At 38.8% G+C, this 8897-nt stretch overlaps 1 long non-coding RNA gene across 2 annotated transcripts in view; it reads left to right on the plus strand.

The window, feature by feature from the left end:
* LOC137986699 (uncharacterized) overlaps positions 1-14 on the plus strand; it is a 15458-nt gene extending 15444 nt beyond the window's left edge. For both annotated transcript variants that reach the window (XR_011119957.1, XR_011119956.1), the window contains one exon: positions 1-14. This exon is cut by the window's left edge and continues 679 nt beyond it. This is a non-coding gene — a long non-coding RNA (uncharacterized lncRNA).
* Positions 15-8897: the final 8883 nt, after the last annotated feature.

The raw sequence follows: 8897 nt of genomic DNA on the forward strand, positions 1-8897 counted from the left end.
AGACAATATATTACAATGACAATACTAAAACCTTCTTATGTGAATGTGGAACTTTTTGTAAATAAGATCATAGCTGGTTTGAATGGAATTTGAAGATTTATGGAAAACTGCTTGTGAATAGTATAATTATAAAACATGCTATAATCACTGTTTGATTGTAAAGAAGTGATGGTCTTTTAGTTGATAATGGCATTTGCGGTTTGCGTGCCAATGTTCTTTTGAATTTCACAATGCAAAACATGAACTACTTCCTATGCTTTCTGTCATCTTAGGACTTCAGAAGCAAGGCTGCAACCTAATTGGGTCACAATAATTGGCATTGTGTAGTCCCAGAAAGATGTAATGTCCATACTCCCCACCCCCAACCCCCCGCACCCCCTTAACAGAAAGGGTTGAAAATTCCTGGGGGTTGGGGGATCCCAAAGGCCAAAAACTTTGAGGAAATGTATGAACCTTCGGAGGGGGAGGTATGGATGATAATAATTTTTATTTTATGGAAGTACACATTGCAAAAAAAAATCCACACACTCCTACTGAGGTTTTTAGTTTTAGCCAAACTTGATTTTTGAGTTAACCCTGACAACCCTAGAATTCCAATGACATTTCTAACAAGAAACCTGAAATTCGTTTCCGCTTAAATACAGTGGCATAGCCACTCTGCAATTCCATTCATGTTTCTGCTCAAAAGAATCCACCCTGGAATTCCAGATGTCCTCAACAGGGTGATGTATTTTTTTAATTGCTTAATTTAGTCGAGTGACTAGCAAGACTAGTACAAAGCATTTTTACAGTTTGATTTTTTTTCAGCAAGGAAATTTGGCATTGATCACCTGTTCCCAAGCTTTCTTCGTATCTTTCCTTCCTTTGGTATTGCTATTCTGACAAGAAATGGATCTCTCTATTCTAATAGTGTTACTATTGTAACCAAAGTGATGAGTGCCAGGATTATCACTCCTTCTTTCCAGTTGGTGCAACCTCCTTCCCAGGGTTCTCTCCTACTGTTCCCCTGGAGCGAGAGGAAGAGAAAGCCTGGTTTGGGCTGGTCAAGTGTCTTCCAGATTTTAGCAGATTACAAATATGCGGTTTGTGGGAGGGGCAGATAAGTGGGGAATTTGTCTCTACGTAGTCCACTGGCGAGCGTAGCTTGTGGGCAATCAAAACAAACTCCATGTGTATCGGACCGAATGATGTCAACTGGGAGTAAGGATATTCAGCAAACGCCGAAAAAGATCAGTAAATCTTCCACTGCTGCAAATATGAGTCGTTGCAGGCTTTGTAAATCAGTTGGAGACGTATCTTGCTGGAAGAACATTTATGCAAAAGGAAATTGCGCATTGCTTGCTGCTGCTGAGGACGTCTATGGCCGGCCGTTGCGAAAAGATAAATTCTTGCCACATATATTATGTAGGCCTTGAGAACAACGCTTGAAAAATTATATTTCCTTCAAAACAGTGATCAGTGAAAGTCAGAGTTCTTTCGAAACAGTGAAACGATGTACAGAAATATCATCATCTGTGCCACGCACCTTGGCCAAGAGCACGAGGGAACCTGAGAGGAGAAGCCATCGCGGTCTAAATTTCGATACAGTACCAACGCAAATGCAGTCTTCACCAGGAAAAGAGGTAAACAACTTTAAGTTCGATAGTGTTTTTCTAGATACCTCATTGCCGCTTCCGAGTTGCGAGTATCTGTCTATAGGTCACAAATTTCTTTTAGAATGAGCTACCCTTGAATGCCGCAGTGACTGTTGGAAATGTTGGGGAAAACGATGTCCAACACCAGGTAAATTCGTGTACGCCTTTCTTTCCTTTTAATTTTTTTCGGCTGGTTTAACCAATATCTATCTTTTAGGACTTATTTCCTTCAGAAAGATGCCCACGCAATTGCGGGTATTTGTTTGCTTCCTTTGTTTACATAATTCGATGTGCTACAACAAGTTCCAAAAATAGTGGAAACACTTCACCTTCTTGGGGCGTTATTAATTTCCCTATTATCTCTCACACTGCAGCCCCCCTCCCCCCTTATCAGTGTTGCTAGCAAGACAAAAAAATGTAGGGAACTTAAACAGTCAACATTGAAAGGGGGAGAGGGGAGAGAAAGTGGGAATGGTTTAAATTCTAGATACGGCGGGCATTGGAAGCTAGAAAAGGTGTTTTTTAATGAAAGTGTCTCAACAATTTTGGAACTTGTTGTCTGAGTTGGTTATGATTGTATTGGGTCACTTTGTTTATTGGAACGGGAAGGCGTCTATTGTTTGCGTTTACCGGTAATATGGTGTTTCCAAAAAAAAAAGGGTTTAATTCTCTGATCTACTGTGAATGGAAAATGGCCAGTGATAAACTGGATTTTGGCAGGGTTTCGGTATGACGTGATTTGAAGCCATTTCAGTGCTTTCTGTGAGTCAAGTCGAAAATACACATAATTTGGTACACGAAAAGGTGTCATTTCCATCCTTTCGCTTTTTAAAGTGCGCTAGAGATATCCTGGAACCGATTTCGAAATAATTTGCCTTAAACACCTATATTTCGGTCGACACATGACATCTAAAGCACGCCCAACATGTACGAAATTAGCTGTTGTTTACGAATGAGAAACAGACATAACCTCTCCTTTAACTGCGATCGCATGCCATTTAAAGGGAACATCCACTTTCCAAAAACTCAATTCTTAGCGAACATTGTTATACAAAGATGCATTTTCATAGAGGTCCATTTGTAACATTACTTATTGCTTTTGGGCTAGTCTGCTTCCAGAGAAGGGATTGGTAACGCTTACTAGCAAGTCTTCTAAGTGACGTGTCGGGTACAGGCTAATTCCATGTTCTTTGGAATGACTGACTGAGCACAATGATCAAAAGAAAGCACCCGATTGTGCTAAATCCTTTGCGAGCTTTGCTTTACAATGAGATACAAAAGGCAACAAATTTGCACCGGCTACACATTATGAGATTTATATGAAACGCTCTACACGGTCTACCACAACTTTTCACTGAGAAAATAATATGATATCATATTTCTTGCTGTAGCGATGGTAGACCGTGCTTGGATGGTAGACTGTTGGTAAATGGAATAGACGATATGTACAGGATTTCTAACTGTGTGAACTTTATTACGAATCATCTGGTAATGTATTGGATTGATTAGAAAAGAAAGTAGTAGTTGAATTGTGCTGTTTCCTCGAAGATACGGTTTTCAACTGTAACGCCACCATCCCGGTTGACGTCACCAAGAAACACAATAAATGGTATTGTGTTACATAATACGAGCTATGTGTAACTTTCGGAGCATCAGATTTGCAGTGCAAAATACTTTGCTCGCTTTAGTACTTGGTACAGAGTCTTCTGTTAGTGATGATAAATCCAAACACTCGAAAATCGATGCTACCGTATGTCAATAATTAATATCCTTTCGTGTTTGGTACAATGTGCTTTGCACTTCGCGTGCAAACTTCTTAAATGTTTCAGAGCTTATACGATATTTAATGATTGTTTCTTTAGTTCCTGCTTTTCTACGTTGGAACGAGGCAAATGTTACCACAGTGACATTTATCAACAATATGAGTGGTACACATTCTATGGCATGTAACAAAGTAGATAGACTTAGTCGAAAATTTCGGGATAGAACTGAATGGCAGCTACAACCAAGTGTTTTCAAATTGATAACAAAGAAATGGGGAACACCTGAGGTAGGTTTATTTGCTTCAAGGCTTAATTAACAAATGAAGCCTTTTGTATCATGGCGTGCAGACCCTGATGCCTATGAATCTGATGCAATGTGTTTGAGCTGGAGAGATAAATATGTTTATATCTTACCTCAGCATGCTGTCCAGAGTTCCTCAAAAGTTGCAGGAAGATCAGACCAGAGCCTTAGTTATAGCCCCACTGTGGAGATCGCAAGTTTGGTTTCCAAAGATGTGTCAAATGTTAATCAACTAGCCAGTACGTCTACCAAGGGAGGACAGTCCCTTCCTTCTCCAGTTACCACATGGAATACAAGAAAGATGTAACCGAGGACAATAACTGTGGACAATCCAATCTGAATTGCTCTGTTTAATTTCTACTTTTTAGATGCCATTGTTAAGCTACAATAAATCTGTTGTCGTGTTGTACAGTAGATTGTTGTTCATTACTGTGACTTGCTATGGCCCATGTGCTGTGAAATCTCACGGGATCTCTAATATGCAAATGAGGAGATATAATTAAAAATTAAACACGTTTTACCTGTAAGGTGAAGTTTGATTGGAATTTTATCTCCTCATTGATGCATAGAGAGATCACGTGCCCGCCCTAAATAAGGGGTTCCCCACCCAGAGGGGTTTATGAACATGCATGGGCCACTGTCTTGAAAGGATGATCTCCACCACATGCGCTTTCTCACGTGATCTCTCTATGCATCAATGAGGAGATATACAGGTAAGGCTTGTTTAATTTTTAATAGTCTAATTTTTCCATTTTTTCAGGTGGTAGATCTACTCAACAAATATGGCTTTTGTTTATCAAAAACGCTGAAGTATGCCATTCAAGAAGAAATAGGGCACCATTTCCTTGATAGTGCAGTTGAACTGTTAAAGCTAGGTAGAAAATTTGTGCTTCTTTTAGATAACATTGGGATGTTAGAGTGCATGCGCTCTGACCAGCAGATCAAAAGTGTCCATGCTGTGGCCACAAGTATAGTATTCAATCGAGTCCTTTCCGACCACTTATCAGATGACAATCCCAAAAAAAGTCTGGCTGATTGTAGTTTGAAAGATTTACTTATGCTAACTGATGAGGAAAAGAGACATACTAGAGAGTGCTACAAAATATTTCTTGGACGAATATTGTGTGTGGTTCCCAGCCGTCGATTTCTTCAAGGAGTTTCTGCCATCTCGTACACCCTGCCAGTATCAACGTGAAATGAATTTCAAGTCAGTGGTCCTTACCCTCTCAGTTCTTTTAAAGGATGAAAAAAAATATGCTGACCTAGTTGATGTCTTAGATCAAATTGAGGCCTGGGTCAGAGAAATCTATTCGAAAGCTGGATTGTGTGTTCCTCCTGAAGAAGGTCATGTTGCACCTGGTCCACCAATTACTGCACCCGCAAGACCAGATCAGCCCTTGTCACATGTGCCACCAGTAACAGCAGGTGATGATCCATTGGCAAGGGTTCAAATACCCTGCTTCGGTGACCAGCTCACCAGAGTGAGATTGGCTGGTGCAAAAGATTTACGAGCTGGGAGCCACAGTCCACAGGACAGGCTTGACCACCTGTACCATTCAGGATTGTGGACTGGCATACTAAACGAAGCTTTCTCAAGGTCAGCACAATCTTGCAACTGAGTAGACCTGTTTTGAAATTTTGAAATTCACATGTGGCCATAAGGTTAAGGGGAATGAAACAAAAGAAATGCATTATTCATCCGCAAAACTCCATTTGATTTCTTATGTTTCATTTTCCTCAGTCTTGGATCCAATTTAATACTTCCAAACCAGACAACTTAGAATAGAGAAATCCTAACAACCCTAAATTCATTTGCACCACTGATAAGCATTCCTGTTTGAAGGAATCAATGGACAAAATCACCATTATAAAAATAATTAATAATACTACTACTAGTAATAGTAAGAACATTAATGGTTTTATAATATAAATAATGAGAAGAGAGTGGTAGAATCCGTCACTTATAACTTAAATGGTCCACCTACAATGTGTTCTTTTTTCAGCTTGTTTTCAAGAGGCTTTATAAAAATTCTGGTAGAGAAATGGGCACTATGCGGTACTTCTGTGAAAAGCTTCATGGTGACAACGATGAGAGTGTAACGATCCACAAAGCTGCAAAAGAAAAGTAATAACTCGACTAGAAGTTTGGAAGCTCGTGTTTTGCAACGTCGCAGATGCGTTGGAGCAGGTATATTGGCTTTTGTGATTAAACCTTTATGTAAAATTTTTGATTTTAAATTGAATGAAACTGTAAAAATGCCTTAAAGAACTTTCTGACAATCGTCCGTCACTCAGTGAGGGCACGTGCTTCGTACGCCGCCTCCTTTTCTTCGCGCTTGTGTTTTTCCTTTCCTTAAATCCCTTGACTACTACAGGAATACCATGGTATTTTGCAAAGAAGCAAAAACTAAATAAACGTACCACTCCCAATCGCACCTTTTCCCGCAACGTGCTATTGAGGCTTTGACCTGCTCGAGGCAATTTTTGACGATGGGACTGATTGCTGAGACCTGGAAGATTACGCTTTTCTTGCATCCATACCTTTTTTCGCGCAGCCGAAACCATGGTTTTTCCTTTTGAAACAAATTTTTGTTTAATAGCATCACTTCCATTCCATTGCAATTGGAACCATTTTTTGTTTCTTATCAGCTTTTTTCTCTGTTGTTTCTTCAACTGGATTCACCACCACTTTCGGTGGACTACGAACGCTTTTCGAGACTTCATTTGGATACAGAGAAAATAAATAAGACGGTAACATGAACTGAACTTTTGGATATACTCTACCCTGAAGAGTACAGAGAAAATAAATAACATGGTAATATTAACTGGACCCTTAACTATATTATTCTACCCTAAAGGGAATAGAGAAAATAAATAAAGATCGTAACATGAACTGGACCCTTGGGTATATTCTACCCTAAAGGATACAGAGAAAATAAATAACATGGTAACATGAACTGGACCCTTGGGTATATGCCACCCTAAAGGGTACAGAGAAAATAAATAAGTTGGTAACATGAACTGGACCCTTGGGTATATGCTACCCTAAAGGATACAGAGAAAATAAATAACATGGTAACATGAACTGGACCCTTGGGTATATTCTACCCTAAAGGGTACAGATAAAATAAATAAGATGGTAACATAAAATGGACCCTTGGGTATATTCTACTCTAAAGGATACAGAGGAAATAAATAACATGGTAACATGAACTGGACCCTTGGGTATATTCACTAGTTGCATTTCGTTCGAACTGAATGACGAAAAATTTCGCTTCGAGCAAACTCTTTCGGTCTTACACCACATATACCTTTACTTACCTGCCAGTGCTTTCTAAGGGTCGAGTGTTTCACCAAATACCCTGGAAAGCAAGCAAGGATGCTCGGTCAACGATCGACCGTCGTCCATGAAGAGCACGCAATGTGGCACAATATCCAAGCACATTGTTCTTTCAAAGTTGCATTTCCCGCTCAAGTAAAACATGACTGTAACTATTAAACTCAATTAGTTTTTGAGAAAGACCAGACATTACGGCCTGTACATCTTGTGTACATGGACTTGTGACTAGCACTGAGGGAGGTCTGGTTCCTTCAATCGGCCAAAGAGCAAAAGGTAATTTTTTGAACCGGATGTTGAGGTAACCTCGCTACTTGACGTAGGGATAGAGGTGTGGATCGCGTCTTATTCATTTGAGGAAGCATTTACTTCGGTTCGATTTACAAGGATACATGAATCGATTCACAATGATTCAAGTATGACTTTCAACTCCTGAAAATCTTATTTTCACTTAAAATGGAGATGGTGTTTTCTCAAACTCACGTACGTTTGACTCCAGGGGGGGGGGGTACTCCCTTATAAGGCCTTAATGGGGACGTGCGGCCAGCCAGGGTATGTTTTTGTCTTGAACAGGGTATCAAATTTATCATTTTTGTCTTAATCAGGGTAACGATTTATCAATTTTTGTCTTAAACTGGGTTAAATGTCTTAAACAGGGTATGAAAAATCGGAATTTTGTCTTAAAATGGAGGCTATAAGCTTTTCAATTTCATATTTTCTCTTCACCACATCTTCGAAAGGCAAAAAGAGAGGGATTTGTTTATTTTTACGAGAATTCCATAAATAAAGTTTACCTAGAATAATGAAGTAGTTGAGCAGGTTAGATCTCTGATCTAATATTCCTAATATAATGTTCATATAATCCAGTTTTATTTGCTTCCTGGCTACTGTTAACGAAAAGTTTTCAAATTTAGTCCAAAATTCTGTTGAAAAGGAGCCTCGATAAAAGAAATGTTCTAATGTTTCTGGAGAGGTCTGACAAAACGAAGAAAGATCACTTTGAATCCTTCCTATTTTAGCTTATCGGGTAAATTTTTGAACTGAAAACATTGTACAAATATTTCAAGAGCAACTTATTTTGCCAGTAAAAACGCTTTTCGAGTCTCTTCTTCACTTAAATTAAAATCTGACATAAGTTTAACGAAACCTCTTGAATGCTTGGCTTTTTCTTTAATGAGAGAAGCATAAACGTTTTTACTCTTGCTCGTAACAGGATCAAAATCTTTATTTATGCCACATTTTAATTCAAGTGTATTTAAAACGTTTCTTTCGACAGTGAGATTCCTTAAATACTTTGGCACAGCGCAACGAACAGCAGACCACGTCAAGTAATTTGAGCCAATTAGCCCCTTGTCCTTTGCTATGTTAAAGGATTCAACGTTGTTCCGAGAATACATTAAATCGCTGATAAAAACCACCCCAGCATTCATATAATTATGATAACAGATTGGTTTGCAGTCTATCTTTATATTACAATTATTCCAAATTATAGAGTCATAAGCTTTAGAATCCGTTGAAAAATTTGAGCGAAATTCAGACCACCACTGCAGCATTTCTAAATAAAAAGTCGAATTAATATGATTGTCATTAATATTATAGTTGCAGTGAAAAAAGAAGAAACCTCCATAAGGTTTGAGCAAATATCTGAGATAGCTTTTCCATGGTAGACGGTTCAGGATTAAAGATTTTCGAAATCCATGCTAATCGAAGAGACCTCATTGAAGTCTCTAAATCAGTGATACTTAACCCCCCATAGTCAGAACTATTAATTGCAGCTCTCCTTGCTATTTTATCAGGCCCTTTTCACAAGAATTTATATATTTTCGTTTGAATCAGCGAGATGAAATCCGATGGAGGTGCAA

The sequence above is a fragment of the Montipora foliosa genome, unplaced genomic scaffold (genome assembly GCF_036669935.1).
Source record: "Montipora foliosa isolate CH-2021 unplaced genomic scaffold, ASM3666993v2 scaffold_271, whole genome shotgun sequence".
Lineage (NCBI taxonomy): Eukaryota > Metazoa > Cnidaria > Anthozoa > Scleractinia > Acroporidae > Montipora > Montipora foliosa.